The 27,034-nt window shown below is 25.6% G+C and overlaps 1 protein-coding gene across 4 annotated transcripts in view; it reads left to right on the top strand.

Moving 5' to 3' along the window:
• The window catches only part of LOC127286437 (small conductance calcium-activated potassium channel protein), a 253,614-nt gene that overhangs the window by 163,875 nt on the left and 62,705 nt on the right, over nucleotides 1–27,034 (top strand). Inside the window, exon 1 of one of the 4 annotated variants that reach the window (XM_051312868.1) lies at nucleotides 492–1,480. The exons of the other annotated variants lie outside the window; for them this stretch is intronic. The gene's annotated coding sequence lies outside the window, so the exon portion shown is untranslated. Of the gene's footprint in view, nucleotides 1–491; nucleotides 1,481–27,034 lie in introns of those variants that run through there. 4 annotated transcript variants of the gene reach the window in all.

Here is a 27,034-nt window from a genome sequence, read left to right as displayed (position 1 = left end):
AAAAACACCCAAAAACGGTAATAAAAAGATAAATAAATAAAAAGAATTATAAAAAATATATCAGTGAAAAAAAATTAATTAAGCCAATTAAACAAGATAAAATAAAGAAAAAAAGTTAAATCGAGAAAAGTTAATTATAATAAAGATAAAGTAAAAAAGAAACTTAATCGAGATAAAATTAAGCTAGTTAATGAAAATTAAAAAAGAAGTTTGAAAAAAAAAATTTTTAGCCGTTCAATGTAGATAAAAGTAAAGAAGAAAATTAATCAGGGAAATTAGCCAAACGAAAATGGAAAAAAAATCCTCTAAATAAATGAAGAAGAAAATTTGAAAAATTAATGAAAAAATAACAGTCACGGAGATTCAAGAATGAAGAAATAAGGATATATAGTAAAAAAAAAAAATTAAAGAAACCTAAAAAGAAAAATAAAGGAATAATTAAATAGAATCGAAACAATGAAATATAAATAAAATAAATATAAATAATTAAATAATCGAAACAATAATGAAGAAGGAAAAATAAAAAAATAATTCAAAAGGAATCAAAAACACTAAAGAAATAAAGAACACTAATGTAAAAAGTAAATAGAAGATATCAAGAAAGAAGAAAAATCAAAAGAAAAAATCAAAATATTGAAGAAAAAGAGTAATAAAGAAATAAATAAAAAAAAAAATGTGAAAAGAAATAGAACGAAATAACCAAATACTGCGTGAAATAGACAAAAATAAAATAACAGGAAAAAAAATTAACAAAACTTGACGTTAAATCAAATTAAATATAAAATTAAGAATAAAGAACAAATAAACTCAACAAATTTACATTCCAACCCTTTCCTCTTAACTTAAGCGCATCTCCCGCAAAGCGTTCAAACTAATTCTAAAAATAGAGATTATTATAAGAGACATGATATATCGATTTCTATATAAATATACATTGGAATAAAAACAAGAAGAAAAAAAAAATGAATAGGTGATATAAAATTCGATTTTGTCTGATTTATGCCGCTACACTGCTTGCCTATCATTACTAGCGAAATGAAAAAAACGATAATCTTAATATTTTTATCAAGTAATTTAAGAATTAAGTTTCATAATATTAAAAAATAAAAAAAAAAGCCAAGAAAACAACGTTGTAAATTTATTTGTGAATATTAGTATTAAAAAAAAGAAGAAATCTTTCTCTGCAATATTATAAAATAAAAAATTGATATAAATAAAAATATAAGTGCCATTCGTTAAATATATATGACCTGATTTAGCAAAATTTGGTCTTTAGTGTTTCGCTCGAATTCCTATCAAACATGACACGAACCCGTCACGGCGATAAACTCACTGAAAGGACGCCGTTAGTGCTCAAATGTATTGTGAAGTGCAGTGAAGTGTATTGCTACGAAAAACGTATAAAGTTCTCTTTGAGTGTTACTCCGGATTCGACAAACCTCAATCGAAGCTCCGGATATGTACCAATGACTATTAGAAGGTATTTTCATTATTATTTTTATAATTTTTCACTTCTTTTCAATTATTATATATAAAATTATATGAGATGATGCTCTTTTAGAAAGCATAATAATTTTCTTTTTTTTTTATGAAATAATCAATTTTGAAAACTTTGAGTTTTAGGCTTTTGACATACTGACATATTGTCTATATTGAATTCACATTTTCCTATTTTTATTACCGAGAAATGATAAAAATATTTATTGCTTGATTTTCCATTTTGATAGATGACAATGAGCATTAAATTTTATTGTAGATAATTTAATTTTTTTTTTACTATTTTTCTGTTACTTTGATATTGATAATTTATTTATTTTATTTATAATATAAAATTTCAGATTTTATTATATGTAAAATTTAACAAGGATTTTATTTTATACTGAAAAATTTTCTTAGAACAAGTTTTCAAAATTTTACATAACATAACAAACAATAACAATACAAATTACAGATAAACTCAAAAAAGTGTATATTTACATAAAAGCATAGAACATAACCTAAATTACATATTTACATTAACAAAAGAAACGTGACGTAATTGAACGTAACGATTGACGGAAGGTAACAGAAAAATATATCTAAAACGCTCAAAATTGAGAAAACGTTAAATTAAATGAAAAATAATAATAAAAAATAATACCTACTGATTATTTTTAATAATTCTTAAATTTGGTAGCGACGCCGTTTTTAGTCGCCTTCCACGCATGGTGAAACCATTTTATGCAGTAAAACTGATCATGAGGTAAAACCTCTTCGTCTGTGGTAAAACTACTTTTCCCTCCATTTAGGCTTGTAGTAAAACTACTATGAGGTAAGACATCTTAGCCGTGGTAAGACCACTTCGGAGTGTGTCCTACTGCGGTAAGACCACTTCAAGGAGTGTCGATATTCGGTGGGTGCGCGACTCTTAAATAGGATCGGTTTAGTGGAACGCATGCGCGGGATTTCGGTGGGGACCGCTATTGCAGCGCGCATGTCGTGAATGAGTACTACATGAATTTTTGATTCGTTGGTATCGTAATTATCAATCTTCGATAAATTTACAAAATAATTATACAATAATTTTCAAACTTTCGTCATAACAATTATATTTTTCTTGAGTTTAACAATGTAGATAAAATAGTAATCAGGGTGGTCACTCTGAAAGAAGTTCTACTTTTAAAAAAAAATTTATTTCATTCAAATAATTTGTTATTTTGACTATTATATCAAATAAATATTTTTCTTAACCAAATAATTTTTATTTAAGGAAATTAAATTTTATTTGTTTCCAATACATAAATTATTGGTTCAAATATACTTAATATATTTGATAATAGTCAAGTAATCGATTATTTGGATCAAATAAATTTTTTTTTTGCACTGTATTTATTAAGGTTATGTGATTGTTGTGATATTTCTCATGTAAATATTCTCCGCAGGTTTTCTCGAAAAATATTTGATAGATTGAGCTAAAATTTTGTGAAGAACTCAAAAATAGTATAAGGATTCGTTGCCATATGCCATATTATATTAATATTAAAAAATTTATTCTTAAAAAATAAATTCCATATTTTGGGGAAATGATCAAACTCGTATTGCCGGCATATTGAATTTTCCACAAATATGCAATTTTTTGACAAAAAAAAAATAAACTTTTGTGTATGACAACGAATCCTTATATTATTTTTGAGTTCTCTACAAAATTTTTGCTCAATCTATAAAATATTTTGCGAGAAAACCTGCGGAGAATGTTTACATGTGAAATCACAATAGTTACATGACCTTAATATTTTATTCTCGTTATTGTCATACGGTTTCCGTAAACTAAAAATGGAATTTTTTCTCACTTATAAATTAAAAACCTCAAATTTATGACGATGCTGAAGTACACAACATTTATGATAAACGATTAGAAATTAATTTTTATTTAACACAGAAAATAATAAAATAGTTTAGGTATTTAAATTTTTTTGTAATTTATTGATTACTAAACAGTACAAAAAATATTTTTTTGTCAAAAATTTATAAAACCTTATTCTAAAAAATTATTTCTTTAAAAATCGTTTATCATAAATGTTGCGTACTTTCATCATCGTAATTTATGTATAATTAAAAAAATATTAAAATTTCAAATTATATTTTCAAACTCGAAATTAATTAAAATTTCGAAACTATTTTGGAATTTTATTACCTTTTTACCTGATTCCCGAGCTTTATGTTTATATCGAAGTATAAAGGGCACCTTAAATTAAAAGTCATAACAATTCAGGATGGGAAATTCCAAAGATAATTCAATTAGTTGCAATTTGTGTATTGACCTGTTTAAACGTGATAAACGTGAGTGTAGAATTTCAAAACCTTGATTATATTAAACGTATATTTTTTCTTTTTTTTTTTTGTTTTGTTTCGAGAGTGTTTGAAATTCTTAAAAATCGCGTTCGCATAATTCTTTGGAAATAGTATTTTAATTTTTAATTTAAAAACGTGGTTTTCCAGAGTGTTTGAAAATTTTTAAATCGCGTGTGTTTCTGGTACATCTTAGCGTTTGAAATAAATCAATCATCGGTTGCAGGCTAAGGTTAGAAACATATTTTTTTATAAATAATTAAGTAGCCGGGAATTTAACAAATTTTTCTAAAAGAAAAAGGTTAGAAATATTTTTTGTAATTAAAAAAATTAAAAATTTAGTTTCGTTGTTATTTTGATCCGAAATAGAAAAACGTAAAATCCTAATTAATTTTAAAATAAAAATGATCAATAAAAATCAAATAGAAACAAAAAAATTTTTCGTATAAAAGTAGCCTTCTTTTTTGACACGTCATTTCAAACTTTTTTCTTTGTCTTAACTTTTTAAATAACAAATTCAGAATTTTCGAGTTTTCAGACTGAAACTTTATCTACTCTAACTTACACATTTAATTATGCAAATGTATAAAATTATGTATATCATGTATATGCAAATTTTTCCAAATATTTCAACTTTATAACGAAATTTCAATCTTGAAAAGTTCTTCTCCCCATTCGTATAAGATTTTTATTTATAAATTGCGTATATAAAACGCAGTCGTTTGATTTTTTTTTTACAAAAAAAATATTATATTTTTTGATTATCTTGTGTGTTTGACAATAATATATATATATTATTGTATCAGTAAAAGGTTCAACAGTTTGAAATTCACTGCTTGGAGTTTCCATTGTTTATGATTTTCCATAGAAAACATATAACTTTATCTGATTAGACATGCTTTAACTATATATTTTGAATCTCCATATGTCTGACCTGAATTTCTTTTTCTACTATTATAAAATCAGACTGTACTTTGACTTTTCCTACTATATAGATTGAAATTTTTTAGTTTTCACTTAATTTTTATAAATTAGTTATTTATTCTGTAACATATTTTATTGAGTTTTTTACCGATTAAAAAGGGAGTATTAAAAAATATATATAACCAAGAAAAACTTTTTTTATTCGAATTAAGTAAAAATATATTCGCCACCGTATGCTAAATAAATATTTATTTCTTTCAAATAAAAATAATGTTCTTTGACATAAATAAAAATTTATTTGGTGCAAATAAAATTTTTATTTTAACCAAATAAAATTTATTTTGAAATAAGTAAAATTTACTTTGAAACAAATAAATATTTATTTACCACTCTGAGACAAATATATTTTCTTTCTATATGTGTCCGTAAATAAGAATTAATTGCGCTTCAGCCAAGATTTTGTAACAAAGAATTGAAAAAAATACAGACAATTGAAATAAATTTTTTTTTTTATTATTTATAATGAAAATATTAATTTTAAGTGTTTTTTGCGATTTATTTGCAACTTGATGTGATTATTAACTTTAGGCACATGGCCAAGAGAATGTTAGGTGGATGCACACAAAATGATCTCTGTGATGCACCTTTCAAGTTTAAATACTGTTTCTTCCACTAAATAAATAGAAATATCTGCTAAAGACCTCTAAATTGCCAGCTGCTTAAGGCAATATTTTTCCAAGTTTCACATTTCAGTTTAAATTACTTTATACAAACTTTGCTTTAAACGTAATTACACTTTTTATATTTTTTTTTCTACTCAAATACTTCCCATGTAATCATATTTCACAAAAAATATTTTTCTAACTTTATTAAAAAGAAAAAAAAAGACGATAAAACAAAATTTTAGTCATCTTTAAAAATATGAGATCGAAGTGTGTCCAAAAAATATCGTGTCCTCGGAATATTATTTTTCACTGATAAAAACAATTATTAAAGAAAATAATAATTGTTGAAAAAAAAAATTGGGATACCCACATATTGTCATCAATATATCAAAAAAATTTATATTCAAATAATTGGGAACATTTTTGAGATACTCTGTATGTATTATATTCGATATAGAATTAAGATTAATAAAGTTTGAAAAACTTTCTTTTTTGTTCAAGTACATCTTGAATGAAATTTCGAAGGCCTTATTTTTCCGATATATTAGAGTCTCCAATTAGGTGGAAATTTCCCTTTCAAGTCATCTATTCAAATCTCTATAGACGCCACAGATTCTACTTGCTTTTACCTCGAATCGCAGAGTACACTTATTACAAGTTGAGACTCAAAGTTTGAGGAATGAAGTTTACACAAGTCCTAGAGCCATTTTCCATATATGTACGATACATGTAAACGAAATAGACAAATAATCTTATTTTGTGAATTTTTTTAAGTATTCGAAGTTACATATAAAAGAAGAATTCAAATTATATATCAGAATTTTTTACCCCTTTTTTTCAATAATAATTATATCGGCAAATTATCGCAAATATAATGAAAAGGAATAAAATTTCATTAAATTCCATCCCATCCTCGAAACTAATGTAATATAGAGAGCAAATTGAAGTTAAATGGAGACTGAGAAGTTAGTTAATCCTATAGTTTCGTGGAAACCTATTAATAAATTAGGCACACTAACTTTGATAAATTAGAAGAGTGAAAAAATAGAAAAAAAAAGAAAAATTTCATTTGAAAAAAATTGTGACAAATTGGTAGTATTAGAAAATATATGGCAAGGTGATAATTAAAGAAGAATTTTTTCCACTAAAAAAGATTAATAAAAATAATTTAACTAATTTAGGCAAAAATTTTGAATTTTAAATTTAAATTTTGGCTTTTCTACTAAAACTTTCGAAACTTTATATCGTCTTACAAAACTCTGAAGTTTGTACTAGAAATTTTGAAATTCTATTCCGTCTGACTAAACTTTGATTTTCCTACTTAAAATTTATTTTCCCTTTTTTTCTATTTTCCTAAACTTTATTTTTTCTACTTTTATATAGGACTTTTGAAATTTCACTTCGTCTAACTAAAGTTTCAAGTATTTTAATAAAAATTTTGAAATTGTGATTTTTTGTCTCGTCTGAGTAAACTTTGATTTTTCTACTTAAAATTTATTTTTCCTTATTTTCCATTTTATTGAATTTTACTCTTTCTACTTTTTTAGGAGATTTTAAATTTTACTTTGCCTAACTAAACTTTAAAGTTTCTACTCAAAATCTTTAAATTTTGAATTTTTGTCCCGTCTGACTAAAACTTTGATTTTCATACTAAAATTTTATTTTCCCTTATTTTCCATTTTACTGATTTTGAATTTTTCTAGTTTTATAGAACCACTTTTTTGTGGTCTATAAATTTTTTATAAATTACTACCACAATAAAAAAAAAAAAAAAGTACATTTAATATTTAATAAATCATTGTTCGAATTTAAAATGCCATAGTTAAATTTTGTTTTGTTCATCAACAATTATTATTTTTTTCTATTAAAAAAAAACGAAGGTTTAATGTTATAAAAAAAAGTTTTTCTTTATGTCTGTCTCTCCTTGTATTTTATATATTATAAAAGAAGACACAAATAAGAATCAAGTAGAATGAAATTGGTGGGGCGTATTGCTTTAAGCAAATCTTGAATTGAAACTAAAGCAGCGCATAAAAATTTAATAAACTGAAATTGGGTAGATGATTATACGTCTCTTGGTTTTGGTTCATGTGCAATATCGCACAAGTTGCAGTGACCTAATTCCCGAACCGCGACATCTATCGTTTTCTCCCCACAAATCGCAAAGAAGGATAAACAAAGAAACCAAAAATATCATTTCTCCTTTTACAATGTCGACATTTTTAAATCCGGATTAACTCTCCACAAAATGATCAAATGACTCAAAATACAAAGAAAACCACTTTTTTTTTTTTTTTTGACTGCCTTTAGAATATATAAAATAAAACTCGGATCATTTTACCAATAGATGTGAAAGCTTTAGAGTTATTTGATAATTAATAGAAAAATAAATGAATAAAGATAAAAAATTATCATTAATATAATAAATTAACATCCCGTGCAGAAATTAAAAAGGTAGGCCTGATAAAAGTTCAAATTGTCAAAAAATTGAATTTCCAAAAGATCAAATTACCAAAAATTCGATCTTTTAGTTATTCGAACATTTGAAACTTTGATCAATTAGAAATTCGAATTTTTAACAATTCTATCTTTTGATCATTCAAAGTGTTGAAAATTCAATTTTCTGATAATTCGATCTTTGAATAATTCAAACTTTTATAATTTGAATTTTTGAAAATTTTATATTTTGACAGATTTTGATAATTCAAATTTTTGAAAATTTGATCTTTTAATAATTCGAACTTTTAACAATTCGATCTTTTAGTTATTTTAATTGTACAATTATTTTTAAAAATTCAATTTTTGATATTTATGCCGAAATAACTCGACTCAATTAATAATTAATTAATAATAAGTTTCTTTCTTTTCTAAATAGCAGCGTTATACATATATATTATACAATTTGTATTTAAAGGGTTCTTTATTTTTGAAGTCCCGTAAATAAATAAACAATATAGTTTTATTGAATAGAAAATTTATTTTCAACTACATTTGTTTTCACTTTTTCGCTGTTTATAATAAACACAGTGATTTTGAATATAAAGAAAAAGTTGAGAAACTCTTTTCGGTTTTTTTTTATGAACCAATGGCTCCAAAGTTCTGAAACTTAAAAGTCGAGAAAAGCATTTTACGCTTTTAAAGTTCGAGATCATTCTCTAGTCGCGTAATTTATTTAAAACTCTATACCCCAGTTCCATCAAGGTCGAGCAACTTCATATTCTATTGTTTCACAGAAATATCAAACCTATAAGGATAAGAAGGAGAGAATCTGTAATATTTTAAGATGATCGTCCCATATCAAATGAATATTTTACAAAGTATGTACATCCATATTCTTTAACTTTTTTATGGGTTTCTTTTTTATCTTTTTTATAATAAAATATTTCCACACGCACTATTCTAACCAATTTTATTTATTCATTTTTTTTAAATTTATTTATTTTCATTAATCTATATATACCTACATAGAAAAATAATTCACAGTAAACTTGGTTGTATCTTTTTCTATTGCCTACGTTTTGATGCACATAAGTTATATCAAAATGAGATCGTTTTGTGTATCATTTTTAGAAATGATACACGAAACATTTTTTGATGCAAAAAATTTAATCAATTTATATTAATCATGGCCGAATTGAATCGACTCAAAATTAAACGAATTTTTTTCAGATATTTTGGTAATAGTACAATTGCGGAGACCATTTCACTATTTTTTTTTTTTTTTTTATTAAAGATTTCACTATTTAATTTGAAAATGAAAATAACAGAAAATCAAAGACAATGTGCAATTCGATAATTAAAAAGTGACAGCTTATAAACATAACCTAAAATGCATGAGAAAAAATTTTGTCGATAAAATCAATATAGCCGAGCTTTTTAGAAGGTAGATGGCAGTTTTGCTTTTTATAAAAACAATTTAGAAAAAATGTAAAGAAAGAAAATAGATGAGTGCTGCCATCTACCTTCTAAAAAGCTCGGCTATATTGATTTTATCGACAAATTTTTTCTCATGCATTTTAGGTTATGTTTATAAGCTGTCACTTTTTAATTATACACTGTAAAAAGACTTAATGGAATTTTACCACTTTGAAAGTGGGAAAGATTATTACCCACTATCAGAACGGCACCTTTACTGTCGATGGGAATAAAATTTTTAGGTTATGTAATTTTCCAGACGAGATGGGAAAATTGCCACGAACTGTACAGTTACACTTTCTGGTATTTTAAACGCAGGAGAAAGTAAATATACAGACATCAGTACTTTTCCGAAATTTTATAAAATATTAAATTTTTATGTTTAGAAAAAAATATAGGAATAATTTATACTTTTTATGCGATTACGATGAAGGTATTTACTTTTAAGTTATTAATATTCGCTAAAGAATTTTATAAAATAAAGAAAAAATAATTATAAACACAATTAGACTCTATATTTTATTCCTATATTTTTGCACAAGAAACATTAACATTTTTGTTTTTCATATTCAAGTTTAATTTAAATTATGAACAAAAACTTTTATGAATTGTCCTATGTAAGGATAAAATAACTCGTGTCGTAAAATTTTACCATTTTTACGTCATCTTTACAATCAAAAAGACAATTGTCGATGAATGCCGACTGCTGCCAGGCATTAACGATTGCACACGGCGCATAAATCGTAAATGTGTGCGTATATTATGAATTTCAAAATTTGGGAATTTTCCAAAAATTGTTAATATTACTTTTAAAAAATGGTAATTTTACACGCTAATGTATTTTTCTAAAGAAACGGGAATATTACCAACACTTGTGATTATACTACATTAAAAACAGGAAAAATACTACAGTGTGGAATTGTCATTTTTGCTTTAGTAAGGTTACGTTGGCCAATGGTAATTTTCCCATCTAGTGCAGTTTCACAGCCTTCAGTCATTTCGTCCTTTTGAAAGTGGGTAACATTATTACCCACTTTAAAAGTAGGAATTTCGCCGAGGAATGGAAAATCCCAATATTCGAAATAGTAAAATTACCAAATATTGTATTTTCCATTTTGGACCCTGTATTATTTCTGCATTTAATATAGTATTTGTGCCATGGATTCTTAAAAGTAAAATTCCTATCTTTGGGAAAATTCTGTTTGGACTTTTTACAGTGTATCGAATTGCACATTGTCTTTGATTTTCTGTTATTTTCATTTTCAAATTAAATAGTGAAATGGTCTCCGCAATAGTACTATTACCAAAATATCTGAAAAAAATTCGTTTAATTTTGAGTCGATTCAATTCGGCCATGATTGATATAAATTGATTAAATTTTTTGCATCAAAAAATGAGACCGTTTCGTGTATCATTTCTAAAAATGATACACAAAACGATCTCTTTTTGATATAACTTATGTGCATCAAAACGTTGCAAAGATTTGATGCAATTTTTGGTCTCAATTTGATACTTTTAGGAAAACTGTGTTTAATTTAAAATATAGAAATTTATTAAAAAATAAATATAAAATTTAAAACTGTTCTAAGTAAAGAAATTTAAAATAAGTACGGATATATTAGAAATAGAAATTAAATCTCAATAATTTAGGATGAGTTTTGAAATTTGTCAAAAAATTTTTCCAGGATATGGATTTAAAAAAAGTTTATTAACGACTTTTATTAAATTTATTTTATATACTTTTAAATTTAAAATTCGCTTTGAAAAAGTACACATATATATTTAACTCTCGAGAAAGTTGTCGAGTGTTCATACTTGAAACAAAGAGATAAACTGCTTTTAGTTTTGAATCTATTCTCAAGTAAACAAAACTTTTTTGCTTATCTTCATTTTCCTCGTGTACACATATATAATCTGAATTGTTGTTTCCATAAATATTACAAATGTCAAAGGTATAATTTTGTAAAAGATATTAAAAGCTAATCATAACTGAGAATAATTTATTTTTATTTGGGGTATTTTGTTACATATAATGACTTTCCCCTCCAACTCTCTCTCTCTCTCTCTCTTTTTGTAAACTTACACTTAAAATAAGACACGTTTTAATACTAATTTAAAATTGTGTGATAAAATTTCAATTTTAAAAACCTTGAAATTTTTTTTAAAACCCGGAAAAAACTGTGAAAAAGCCTTGAATCTTGTTCGCAAATTTTAGTGGCCACCCTGTATTATAGCAATTTTGAAAAAATAATTTCTAAACTTTATATTAGTAAAAAGTATTTTTTTTTTAAATTAGGTAATTTGAAAAACAAAAATTTTTTTTTTCTTCGAAAAAATCTCTGAAATTTTTATTCATTCTTAAAAATTCTCAGAAATTTTCGTTTTCAAATAGTATTCCCCATATATTCTTTAATATAACAGAATTTTCGAAAACATTTTTTCCGCACTCTTTTATTTATATTGAAAAAGATTATGTTGATTCAACTGGCTGTCATTCATTTTTTAAGCAAACATTGACCTTTACTTCGTTTCAAATTCAGTAGCAGAGTCAATATTTTCTTATGTTAAAAAGGGGCAATTCAAAATTGAATATTTTATTTTAGATTAGATATTTTCTTCTCAAAGCAAAAGTTTTGAGAGGCATGAAAATAATTTGAAGCACTATTCGACAAAATTAACGATTATAAATGAACAAAAAAATGCAAAAACAATAACAAAACACAAGATAAATGATAAACATGAAGCTTAATTATTTTATACCTAATAGTTAAACTAATTAAATTTACTAAAAATTATTTTTTATTTGTTATACTTTAGAAAGTATAACAAATATACTAAATGTTTAAAACAGTAAAATTTTGTAATTTGTTTATTAATTTTTAATGTTGTATTACTTTTTTTTCTCTACCATCATTTTATATTATACCTTCCTTTCTGTCTGACTTAACTCTGCTTTATCTACTAAAAATTTACTGTACACTGAAAAAGGGGTTTGGTATTGATAACCAAACGTTTGGTTGGTATTTAAGCAACCAAAATTTTTTTGTTGAATCAACAAAATTTTAATTGTCTCAATCAAAATTTGTTTCACACAACCAAAATTAGAAAAAAAGGATTTTTGTTGTCCTAACTAAATTTTGATTGGGACAACCAAAATTTTGTTGATTCAACAAAAAAAATTTTGGTTGCTTAAATACCAACCAAATGTTTGATTGTTTATACCAAACCTTTTTTTCAGTGTAGCCTTTCTGTACTTTCTACTAGAAAATTTTGTAATTTCTACTAGAATTTTTATATATGTCTTTATCTCTAGTCTGACAAAATGCAGCTTTTTCTAATACAAAATTATACCTTTTTATGTCTGACCAAACTCTACTGTCCCTACTAGTAATTGTATCTAAGCCTTTGTCCCGTCTGACTAAAGTCTGTTTTTTCTACTGGGGATGTTATATTTCTGTCTTGTCTAACTAAAATCTGATTTTTCTACTTACAACATTACACTGAAAGAAAATTAATTTGATTCAATAATCGTTTACTTGACTATTAACATATTAATAATTATTTAATTAATTAAAATTAATCATTAAATTAATTATTAATTAATTAAATAATATTTGTTTCAAATACAGAAATTATTGATTCAATTACAATTTATTTATTTGAAATAATAATTATTTGGTTCAAGTAAATATTTTTTGATAATAGTCCATTATTTAAATCAAAATTTAAAAAAAAATTTCACGATTTATAACTTTATGATAAAACACATATAAACTTATTTCTTCACCTGTTGAGTATAAAGAACAGAATGGCGTTAGAAAAACGAAAACGATTATAGAATAAATGAAAATTGAAGAGTATACTGAATTTCGTGATTGTTTCATTTCCGTTCTTTGAGCAATATAACGTGATCGTAAAACGCATAGCTATATATATATACACTTAAAGGGGAAATCTTACACGCAGTGAAAGAAGAATGTGAGAAATTTTAGTCTCATTGATGCGACAAGAGTCGTTGGAGGGTTCAAATGACTCAATAAAACTTCTCGGTGAACTTTAGAGATAAAAACAAATAAACCATGTGAAATTTACCTTGTAAAATCTCATATATAAAATATATTAAATATATTCAAAAAATGAGCCAAAAGTTTTGAACGTTCAAATGAACGAAATTTTTTTTGCAACTTCTTTAACTACGAATTTTATTATAAAATATTGTTTTAAATATGTAAAACGGAATTATTTATTTAATAATTGTTTAATTTATTGTTTTATTTTACATGGACATCATAATTTTTAATAATTTATAGATTGAAAAAAATATTTCGTTCATTTGAACGTTCAAAACTTTTGGCTCATTTCAAAAATCAACTCTTTTTATGAAAATCAAAAATATTGTTTAAATTTTTTTTACCCTCTTCTTACTCTTTAAAATAAAACTTAAGATATATACTTTTACTACACAAATTAAAAAGAATGTTTTTTTCGTTACTTAAGCATCATTTTAAGGGTTAAAAAAAGGAAATAAAGAATTTTCTTTTTTAAAAAAATTCAAAAAAATTTTTGATTTAAAAAAAAGGTTACATTTTCTACTATTTGAAAAATTTTCCACACTATTTGAAAGAGCTGGAAAAAAAACTCACTAAATCTGAATTAGTAAAAATGTTTACTAATTTAAATTAGTGACTCACTTTTTGCTTTAGAATTGATTAAATTTTACTAATTGTTAGTAAAAGTTACTAATAATTAGTAAAATTTTACTAATTCAGAAGCAAGAAGTGAGTCACTAATTTAAATTAGTAAAGATTTTTACTAATTCCGATTTAGAGAGTATACAGAAAATAAAGAAATAAAAGCCCATTTGAGTCTAACGAATGAGACTGAAGTTACCAACGTTGATTCGACGAAAAAATTTTTTTTTCTTAAAACCGAAAAACAAACTCAAACATCATTCAATATTAAATTCTAAACATTTTTAAACACAAAATTAACAAAAAAAATAAGGGAAAACCAGTGGTTCCCAATTTAGCTCTTGTTTTGGATTTTTTCAATTTTATGTTAATTCGAAGGCTTAGATCCCTTTTTAATTAATCGACAATATATTTTTTAGGTCCCTACTACATCCCCAAAAACAAAAAAACCAAAAACAACGCGGGGAAAACAGTGGTTCTCAATATAAACGTGACTTTTTTTCGAATTTTACTATTTTTTCAATTTTATGTTAATTCGAAGGCTAAGATCCCTTTTTAATTAATCGACAATATATTTTTTAGGTCCCTACTACATCCCCAAAAACGAAAAAACCAAAAACAACGCGGGGAAAACAGTGGTTCTCAATATAAACGTGACTTTTTTTTCGAATTTTTGGAATTTTTTCGTTGTTATGATAATTCGAAGTCTTGGATCCCTTTTTAATTAATCGACAATATATTTTTTAGGTCCCTACTACATCCCCAAAAACGAAAAAACCAAAAACAACGCGGGGAAAACAGTGGTTCTCAATATAAACGTGACTTTTTTTTCGAATTTTTGGAATTTTTTCGTTGTTATGATAATTCGAAGTCTTGGATCCCTTTTTAATTAATCGACAATATATTTTTTAGGTCCCTACTACATCCCCAAAAACGAAATAACCAAAAACAACGCGGGGAAAACAGTGGTTCTCAATATAAACGTGACTTTTTTTCGAATTTTACTATTTTTTCAATTTTATGTTAATTCGAAGGCTTAGATCCCTTTTTAATTAATCGACAATATATTTTTTAGGTCCCTACTACATCCGCAAAAACGAAATAACCAAAAACAACGCGGGGAAAACAGTGGTTCTCAATATAAACGTGACTTTTTTTCGAATTTTACTATTTTTTCAATTTTATGTTAATTCGAAGGCTTAGATCCCTTTTTAATTAATCGACAATATATTTTTTAGGTCCCTACTACATCCGCAAAAACGAAAAAACCAAAAACAACGCGGGGAAAACAGTGGTTCTCAATATAAACGTGCCTTACTTTTTCAAATTTTTCGAATTTTTTCGTTGTTATGATAATTCGAAGTCTTGGATCCCTTTTTAATTAATCGACAATATATTTTTTAACAATATATTTTTTTAACAACGAAAAAATTCGAAAAATTCGAAAAAAAAGTCACGTTTATATTGAGAACCACTGTTTTCCCCGCGTTGTTTTTGGTTTTTTCGTTTTTGGGGATGTAGTAGGCACCTAAAAAATATATTGTCGATTAATTAAAAAGGGATCCAAGACTTCGAATTATCATAACAACGAAAAAATTCGAAAAATTCGAAAAAAAAGTCACTTTTATATTGAGAACCACTGTTTTCCCCGCGTTGTTTTTGGTTTTTTCGTTTTTGGGGATGTAGTAGGCACCTAAAAAATATATTGTCGATTAATTAAAAAGGGATCTAAGCCTTCGAATTAACATAAAATTGAAAAAATAGTAAAATTCGAAAAAAAGTCACGTTTATATTGAGAACCACTGTTTTCCCCGCGTTGTTTTTGGTTTTTTGGTTTTGGGGATGTAGTAGGGACCCAAAAAATATATTGCCGATTAATTAAAAAAGGATCCAAGCATTCTAATTAACATAAAATCGATAAAATCTTAAAAATCCAAAAAGAAGAGCTAAATTGGGAACCGCTGGTTTCCCCCCATTTTTTTTTGTTAATTTGGTGTTTAAAAATGTTTAGAATTCAATATTGAATGATGTTTTAGTTTGTTTTTCGGTTTTAAGAAAAAAAATTTTTTTCGTCGAATCAACGTTGGTAACTTCAGTCTCATTCTAACGATCGGGTCCATGATCCATTTTTCAATCCCCAGGATGACAAAGTTCAGCCGCTTGCTCTCGCGTCCTGTATACAAATACATATGTATATCATCGAACGATAATTCAGCAATTTATTTAGTCTCAATGGTCCGCTATACGACAATTTGGGATTTCAATCTGCCACCACATTCGCGACCGGAGATTTAAATGCCCATTCGAAAATATGCATGAACAACGCTTAACGTTCCACTTTTCCCTGGAATTTCATGTGTGCGCGGCTTTTAATGAGAAACTGTCGTAATCCCCGCGAGTTATATGTACTACATATATATGTATAGTAAAATTTGAGCGAAATTAAATTCATTAAACCACAATATTATCTAACTTGATATTTTTGTATATATATATAAACATTCTACATGTGTGTATAATAATATATAATCTCTAAATTTAGTTTCCGCCTCAATTTTATTCTTTGAAACATACGAAAATGTGGTTTTCAGTTTACGGATCTTAATCCTTTTAATTAAAGCGATTTAATTAAATTATAATGAATAATAGAAAATTTAAATTTCCTATTTGGTTGTTATTCTTCATTAAATATTCATTTTAAATTCACTAATTGGTTATTAAATAAGTAAATTAATAATTTAAATAAATTTAAGTTATTCAAATTAAATTTTAGGAAATTATTTATTTATTTTCTTTTATTATTATTATTTTTAAGTATTTTATTAATATATATATATATATATATATATATGTGCCATTCCATGAGTTTTATAGCACATATTACCTTCAAAAAAACCTACCAATTAAACCTAAATTGCAAGAGAATCAGAACAATCAATTTTATTCCATTTTTTTAGATAGAATGTTTTCCTAGAAAATGAAAAAATCCCTTACAAAGTCAAAATAAATTAAACAGCATGTCTCTATTATTTTTTTACCTTAAAAAAACACATATTACCTTTAACAAACCCAACCAATTGAACCTAAATTGCAAGAGAATCAGAACAATCAATTTTATTCCATTTTTTTAGATAGAATGTTTTCCTGGAAAATGAAAAAATCCCTTACAAAGTCAAATAAAATTAAACAGCATATCTCCATTATTTTTTTACCTCAAAACATCACATATTACCTTCAAAAAAACCTACCAATTGAACCTAAATTGCAAGAGAATCAGAACAATCAATTTTATTCCATTTTTTTAGATAGAATGTTTTCCTCGAAAATGAAAAAATCCCTTACAAAGTCAAATTAAATTAAACATCATGTCTCTATTATTTTTTTTACCTTTAAATAACACATATTACCTTCAAAAAAACCTACCAATTGAACCTAATTTGCAATAGAATAAGAATAATAAATAAATAATAAATTAAACTTCAGAAATACTTCTATAGGTTTTAATAATGTTTGGTTGTTTTAAAATTATAATAATTATTCTGCATCAGTGGAGAAATAAATTAATAACACAGCCCCACAAAAAAAGTGTCGTGCGCGGAAGACTAGACTAGTCATTTCCTATGTATTTTGACGCGCTGAACACGAATCCGAAGTCCGTTTTGCTCCATCACGTCAGGATTTTTTTCTAACCTCCAAAAACCTGTCGGATATTGAGAGGTAGGCTATTTTTTTTAAAATTGATGGATTTACTTCAAAATTGGTATCTAGGGGTTTTTTGGGTCGCTGATGACGAATTTGAAGTTAGATTTTCAAAATTCAAAATGGCGGCTCCAATATGGCGGACGAATTTTGTAAAAATTGATGGATTTACTTCAAACTTGGTATCTAGGGGTTTTTTGGGTCGCTGATTACGAATCTAAAGTTAGATTTTCAAAATTTAAAATGGCGGCTTCAATATGGCGGACGATATCGACCCTTCAAAGGTGATAATTCCGCCCTTACACACGAAACTAGGAGCAATTAAACAGTTTGGCAAAGCCTTAGATAAAAAAGGAAACTGTTTCAAATACCTGGAACAAAAGTTTCCAGAAATCTCTGATGCGAAACTAAAAGAAGGGGTTTTCGACGGACCACGTATTCATGACGCTGAAGTTACCAACGTTGATTCGACGAATCGACGAACGAATTTTTTGTTTTCAGATTAGTTTAAAGGCCAAAAACCAATTTTTTTTAATTGAAACTTCTTTATTTTGGTCCCGAATACATCTTTAAATACTAAAAATCCTCAATTAAGGCGGGGAAATCTTCAATCTTAGGAAAAAAAAAATTCTTTTCGTCGATTCAACGTTGGTAACTTCAGTGTCATACGTATTCGCAAATTGTTAAAAGATGAGCAATTTATCACCAAGATGAATAAAAAGGAAATTTTCTGGGTAATCACAAGAGTGAAAATTGGGAGCAAATAGTTAGTGATATGATTAAAAACTTTGGTAAGTTAGGATGCTTAATGAGCATAAAGTTGCATTACTTAGACTCGCATCGGGATCAATTCCCTGAAAATTTGGGAGATTACAGTGAAGAACAAGGAGAACGATTCCATCAAGATCTGAAAGAATTTGAGCGTCGTTATCAAGGAAGATGGGATATAAATATGTTGGCCGACTACTGTTAGATGCTGAAAAGGGATATTGTACCTGGAGGCACCAATTTGAAAAGAAAATCATTACACAGATCCTTTGAGGACAAAAGAGTGCGCTACCATAAAAAGACGTGAATACCTTACTTATGTATATAAGAATTTCCAATTCTAGTTTTGAAAATCTAACTTTAGATTCGTAATCAGCGACCCAAAAAACCCCTAGATACCAAGTTTAAAGTAAATCCATCAATTTTTACAAAATTCGTCCGCCATATTGGAGCCGCCATTTTGAATTTTGAAAATCTAACTTCAAATTCGTTATCAGCGACCCAAAAAACCCCTAGATACCAATTTTGAAGTAAATCCATCAATTTTAAAAAAAATAGCCTACCTCTCAAAATCCGACAGGTTTTTGGAGGTTAGAAAAAAATCCTGACGTGATGGAGCAAAACGGACTTCGGATTCGTGTTCAGCGCGTCAAAATACATGGGAAATGACTAGTCTGGTCTGCCGCGCACGACACTTTTTTTTGTGGGGCTGTGTAATAGGTATATTCCTAATTTTCACGTTATCATTTATTTATACACAGAAAAAAATGAGTTTGATGTTATATAAATAGTGTTTTTTTAGTTAAGCCAGCTCATTATTTGTTAATACAGCAAAAATAATTTAGCTAAGATAATTTTTAAATTTAATAAACTTGTAAAACTATTAGTACGATTGTTGACGGTAACAACAATGAAAACTCAAGAAAAAACCTATCGAAAAAATGATGATAAGAAAAACATAAATTAAAACCAATAGTTACAATTGGCGGTGTAAATGTTGATAAATCAATTCCAGTATCGCCAACATAACCCCCGCTATTTGAAATGCCGGGAAAAATTAATTATGTTGTGTCAATTATGTCACTTATGTATACTGTATACGATAAGGCAGAGATTGTTGGGATAAGATAAAAGATATTACTGACGAATGGATTTTCTTATTGACAGAATGTATATAACGAGTAAGATCATTTTTTTGTGAATTGATAGTAAAAAAATAAGATTTTTAATTAAAAATTTTATAATATAAATATTAAAACTTAAAAATAAATAATTTTAACAAAGTCAATGTTCGATGATTTTTTATAATCTTTGAAATTACAAAAAATTAGTTTTGCTAAATATTTTTGTGTATTTTCTATAAATATTTCGTTGCAAATGAAAATTTTAAATTTATGTTTTTTTTCAAAAAATTTAATTAATTGATAATTAATAAATATTAAAAAATTATGTAATCAAAAATAAAATTGAATTAACTGAAAATTATTAATTATATTTTAAAAAGTATTAAGCAATTAAAAAATATTTAAAAATTTTGAAAAAATAAAACCTAAAAAAACTTTGTAATGTTTTAAACTTTAAACTTAAATTAAAAATTAAATTCAAATTGAAAATTTTTTAAAAAAGCAAACTATTTTTATATTGTTTACAGATAAAAAAATATAAGAATTTAATAATTAAAACAAATTAATAATAATAAATTTATGAATAATAATATATAATAAATAATAATGAAAGAAATAATAATTATAAGTTAAAATGTTCTAATTATCTGTAATAATCATTATATAAAAAATGTATATATAATATAATAAATTTATAAATAATAATAAAAATTATATTATAATTGAAACTTTTTTTTCTGTAAATACCAAGTAGGAAATGTACTGGTGCTGGGCACAATGAACAATTTTTTGTTTTACTTTAAACTGTCACTTAGTATATGACTTAATTAATGACGATGAATAAAAATATCCGTCGCGTTAACCATAAAATATTACGAAATCAAGAATTGTCAAAATTTTAGAAAAACAAAAGGAACAAAATACGACTAACTTCAAGTGTGGACAGACAAAATGAATGAATGAATGAATACGGAAATTAAACAATTATTAAATTAATAACTTCTTTGTAGATATTTAAAACAATATTTTGTATTAAAATTCGTACTTGAAGAAGTTGCAAAAAAAATTTTGTTCATTTGAACGTTCAAAACTTTTGGCTCATCCAGCTAAAATTTTATTGAATCAATTAAAACGAAAAACTTTGGCTCAAATATAAGAAAAAATATATATATACCCAGATAACACACATACTAGTACGGTAGTAGTATAATACTAGTACGGCGTACTAGGCGTACTGGTACTGTACTAGCCATGTACCTTCGCACGGTACCAGGTACTGTACTAGTACGGCGTACCGGTATGCAATATCGGTAGAATACGAGTACTATACGAGTACGACGTACTGAAAACTTTTGTGACTTAGTATAACGTACTGTTATTGTACTGGTACAATACTAGTATGATGTACAATATAAAATATTATATACCCTCCCCTTTCTCATCCCACAATAGTATTTTAATTATTTTAATTTATTATTAAAAGAAAATACGTGGGAGACCTGAAATAATAATAATTCATTTTTAGTTATTTATTTTTATTCAATAATTTTTTTTATTTATATGATATATGTCTTTGCATATATTATATAAAATATATGTAACTTGTATTCTCACTTATCTTAAAATATCCGGTGTTTTATATTATTTTAATTACTTAACTTTATCAAATATTAATTAATTATTTGTTTACATTTAAACATTATTTCAAAAGAATTTTAAACTTGATGTTTAAAATTGCTTTGATGTTAAGAAAAACATATTATCACATCCTAACCTATAAATATGTTATATGTATAAGAAAAACTATAACGAAATAACACACAATTGAATTTAAAAATATATCAATATGATCAAGACCGAATTTATGAATTTTTCTCATTATAAATGTAAAAGATTTTGATGTTTTTCAATGAAATAACACCATGGCACCATGTCAAAGTAAAAGAATATAAATCTTATAAAGATCGATAATTTAATATAAATTTAATCTCGGATATTCAAGATGAGTACAGAAGCACAAGTTACAAACGTTAAAACTCTTTTGCTGCATCATAAACGACTTTTTTCACCAACATTTAATGCACCGTTTTCAGTGACGCGTTCATATTTGACAATTGTCAAGAAAGTGAGGTTGGGTTGGCATTACCAGCAAAGATTCCCAGTACGACGTACCAGTATTATACTTGTATCGTACAAGTATGTTGTGCTTCTTATTTCAGAAGTACGACGTACTGGTATTGTACTAGTACTATACTTTTATCGAGTAATCATATTTTACAATTCTAACAGTACGACATACTTTTATTGTACTAGTACCGTACTGGTACGACATATATAATTATTTTGTACTTGTATAAAACTAGTATAATACTAGTACGCCGTACTCGTAAATAACGATTAGTACGCTTGGTTATCTGGGTATATATATATATATATATATATATAAACTTATTATTTTCTTTTTACTACATTTATCTGATAAATAAAAATATTTAAACAACAATTGAATTTTCGATAATATTTTTCATTTATGTACAAATTGAAAGTGTAAACACATTCACTAGGTTTTGAAATAGTATGAATGAGTTTATGGAAATTTATGCTGACGTGAAAATTATTATTAGGACAAAAGGATTGCATTCATCGTGTCTGGAATGTGAAGTCAGATAATTTCCCCGCAATCATCATTCACTTCAAACATCATTCGGAAATGCAGGACAAACGAAATTTATGATATATAAAGTTTTATTGAGGTACTCTCATTTATTTAAAATAATTTTGAATTTAATTATTTGTACTTCATTATTATCGTTTGGTTAAGAAATTAAAAAATATAGAAACTATTTTACACATTTCATTTAAAAGTTTTTGAATTCTCTATATATTGAATTTAAAAAATTTAATTATACAGAAAGTGGTCAATGAAAAAAAAATTGGGCGAAAAATTGCTATAAACAAAAACATCAAATACAATATAAAAACGAAAATTTTTTATTTTTATAATTTCATCTGTCTTTTTCTATTTTTTTTTCTTAATACGATTACATATTATTATAAGACTAAATTGAAATTATTGGATTATTGGAATAATACTTTTTATTACTATGATTACGAATAATATAATTTTTATTAATAAGTAATTATTAAAAAATTATTATTTATGAATAAATTCATATTGATTTCTTTAAAATGTGATACTCTACTATCTTTCTTGTTGTTATTTTTTTAAGTAAAAATGGAACAATTCAGAGGTGAATCGATTAGTAAATATTTTTATTATTTCTTATCATATTTATAAATATTTATTTTGCATGTGCATTTTTTATATATATATCTATGTAAATAAATTTTTTTACACTTTTATGTGTATAACAAATTTTCTTTATTTGGACACTTTTATTACACTATTAATAATTATCGAAATTAATAATAAATTAATTATTTTACGATCACATTTTCCACTTTTTCATTTTCACGATTGTGATTGTTATATGTATAAAATTATTGTTTCAGTATAATGTGAATTTTTTTTTAAATTCTAAGATTTCTATAAAAAAAAAAAACTATTTCATTGTGACATTTTCTCGCCAAAAAGTACTAAGCACAGGATTTATTGGGATCGATACGATAAATCCGGATGAGTCGCCTGACGACTTACAGAGCTTAAAAGTCACGTATCTTTTCTTTATACTGGATCTAAATAAATCTAAAAAACAAAAGAAAATCTGTTTTCTCTGTCGCTGGCGCACGTGAATTCTTTGACAAAAATCTATGAAAAAGAAAACAGAAATTATTTTCTTATATTTTTTTAATTCACACATTTTTTTTTGCAATTTGAAATATAATATTTTTCCCACACCTCATTAAATGTATTAAAAATTACATGATTTGCAAACAAATGAATATTTTATAATAAAAAAAAAAAAATTTTTTTCAGGTTGTAAATAATTCACCCCCCCCCCCCACCCTATGTATTATGATAATCTAAAGCAGTACTTTATGATGGCAACTGCTTGTTAATTTGCAATTAGAATTTACATTTAAAGGAATTTTTCATAAAAATGCATCCCACTAGAATTGCTTCCAGAGAAGCTGCAAAAAATTTTTCTTTAGATTTTAGTTGACAAAACGCATGAAGTTGAAAAAATACTTTACGGAATGTGTATAATATATACGCTGAGAGTATATTAGTATTATTTATTTTTTTTATTTATTAATTTGATTTTATTTTTGCAAATTATTTTTTTGTTATAATATATAGTAAATTGCATGTATAATCTTAGAATATTTTATCTAAGAAAAATAAACCCGGTAAAAGAAAAGAGGTTCTTCAAACGAAAAAGATTGGAAATGTAATTGAATTGGAAAATTGTCCGATTGCATGCGCGGAACTTTATTCTTCGAGAAAAATATATATTTTTTTTTTTTTTTTTATTTCTTTTTTCGTTATTTCGAGTTTCATTGGTCGAAATAAATATCATTTTCTAATGTAATCTTTCTTTCTTTTTACAAAAATATTTCGTTTTTATTTTGAGTAATTTTTCAATTTCAAAATTAAACATATTTAAAAAAAAAAATGCGTAAAATTATTTTTCTTGTTTGAATTCTTAAGTTGAACAAATCTTTTGTGTTGAAACGAAGCCGTTACTAAAATCTCGGGCTCAAAAAGAAAAGTTCCAACTGACTGCTCTGGGATTATGGGAATTAGGCAAGGGGGAACCCCAAGACATTTTGTGTAGATCCCTGTTATTTTACCGGATTTCCTATGTACAAAAGCAGGTTCTCCACACACACATATTCTGCAATTAGACAGATAATCCCTGAGCTACAAAGTAAGTAGTTTCTGCGTGTATGTTATGTAAAGCGTCTCACAAAATGTATTGCAGATTATTTACAAGAATGCTTCCTTATTTGCATACGCCCACTTATAAGACAAGTCACTCTTAATATAGTCCCCTGAGTTATAAATTTACCTTCATTCAAAATGTTTTTTATTTTTTTTTCTTTTCTTTTTAAGTAGAGAGAGCGAATTGTATAAATATTTTACGTTATAGCATCGACAAGAATTAAAAATTATAAACCAAAATGTCTATCGAAAATTATTATTTACTACTTTTTTGTAGTATAGTGCTATCTAAATTTGAATCAGCGATAAGTATGACACTGTTACCAAATAGGCGTATATACGCTGAAAAATCAGTGAATTTTCACTAATTTATCAGTGCGCAGTAAACTTGGTTGTATCTTTTTCTATTGCAACGTTTTGATGCACATAAGTTATATCAAAAAGAGATCGTTTTGTGTATCATTTTTAGAAATGATACACGAAACGGTCTCATTTTTTGATGCAAAAAATTTAATCAATTTATATCAATCATGGCCGAATTGAATCGACTCAAAATTAAACGAATTTTTTTCAGATATTTTGGTAATAGTACAATTGCGGAGACCATTTCACTATTTAATTTGAAAATGAAAATAACAGAAAATCAAAGACAATGTGCAATTCGATAATTAAAAAGTGACAGCTTATAAACATAACCTAAAATGCATGAGAAAAAATTTGTCGATAAAATCAATATAGCCGAGCTTTTTAGAAGGTAGATGGCAGTTTTGCTTTTTATAAAAACGATTATTTATTATTTATTTTTATAACATTATAAATATTCAATAAATTAATTATATTAAATAATAACAAAAATAAAGTTTGTTAATCGCAATTGAAATTATGTGAAATCTAAGAGTGAAAACTATTTTATTATAAACTTTTGTTTATATTTAATTGCATTCAACAACATAGTTCTAACCATAAAATTATTGCAACCTGAATTCAGATTAAACATTTGATTTTCTCTTAAATAAGCGAAAATTTTTTCATTTAGAGTAGGTAAAATTAAAATTTCTCCAATTTTGGTGTCAAAATGATACCAACAGGATAAAATTTGTTGCATACATTTTTAACACCGAATTTAATGTCAAAACAACACCCAGTTTTTTCTGTGATTCAGAAAAAATTTAAAGAAAGAAAATAGATGAGTGCTGCCATCTACCTTCTAAAAAGCTCGGCTATATTGATTTTATCGACAAATTTTTTCTCATGCATTTTAGGTTATGTTTATAAGCTGTCACTTTTTAATTATCGAATTGCACATTGTCTTTGATTTTCTGTTATTTTCATTTTCAAATTAAATAGTGAAATGGTCTCCGCAATTGTACTATTACCAAAATATCTGAAAAAAATTCGTTTAATTTTGACTCGATTCAATTCGGCCATGATTGATATAAATTGATTAAATTTTTTGCATCAAAAAATGAGACCGTTTCGTGTATCATTTCTAAAAATGATACACAAAACGATCTCTTTTTGATATAACTTATGTGCATCAAAACGTTGCAAAGATTTGATGCAATTTTTGGTCTCAATTTGATACTTTTAGGAAAACTGTGTGCATATACGCTGATTGGAATCAGTGGTATACTTATAGCTGAGAATCAGCGAGATTTCGCTGATTCAAATTTAGAGAGTGGTCAAAATTAGAAAAATTTAAAACTCAGGAGGGTAGGGGGCGTCAAAAATCTGCTTGCGTAATACTTAAACTAAAAAAAAACTAAATTTAAAACTGTTAGAAATTTTTTTTCCCTTTCAAAAGATTTTGCGAAAAAAGGGCAAAATTTTACAAGAGAATTTTCTTTCTAGTTTCTCTCAAGAATTTTTGAACAAATTTACTTTTATATTTTCCTTAATGTGTATATTTTTTCAATTTTATATTCAAAAATATTTGAGGTAATAGAAAGATGATTATTTTATGAGAAAAAATATTGGATATTCTGAAAAATTTCTTTATGCCAATAAATTCAAAGAGAGACATTTTGCCACAAAATAACACAAATACAGTGTTTATTATACAAATAGGATAAGAATTTGATTTAAAATTATATAATATATAAAGTAATATAAGTATTTCTGTTGTAAAGCAAATTTTAAAATTATATATGAACACAAAAAGTTGAAATTTATCCTAATAAAATTGTAAATATTCAATATCACTGAAAAAAATTGATTACAAAAATTATATAGAGTAAAGCGGTTCATTTGATTTATTGAATATAATTATAATTGAGAATTCAAATTTTTTTTTCTAGAGAAAAAAAAATTTGAAAATTTAAAAAACAGAACAGAAAAGAATTTTGGATAGTCACTTTCTAAATTTGAATTAGTATAGAAAACTACTAATTCAATAGCGAGAATTGAGCAACTAATTGAAAATAGTTAAATTCTACTGAAATATCAGTTAAAATAACTAATTGACAGTTAAATAATTTGAGGTTATGTTTGAAAATAACTGAAATATTTCGTTTCATTATTGTTTCAGTAACGTTTTCTACTGATAATTAGTGGAATTTATAATATTTCAGTTAT

The sequence above is a fragment of the Leptopilina boulardi genome, unplaced genomic scaffold (genome assembly GCF_019393585.1).
Source record: "Leptopilina boulardi isolate dan_hultmark-lab unplaced genomic scaffold, ZJU_Lbou_2.1 LbouV2_354, whole genome shotgun sequence".
In the NCBI taxonomy this organism is placed as follows: domain Eukaryota; kingdom Metazoa; phylum Arthropoda; class Insecta; order Hymenoptera; family Figitidae; genus Leptopilina; species Leptopilina boulardi.
Note: the sequence above shows the minus strand (reverse complement) of the source record. Positions and strands in the feature narration are given on the sequence as shown.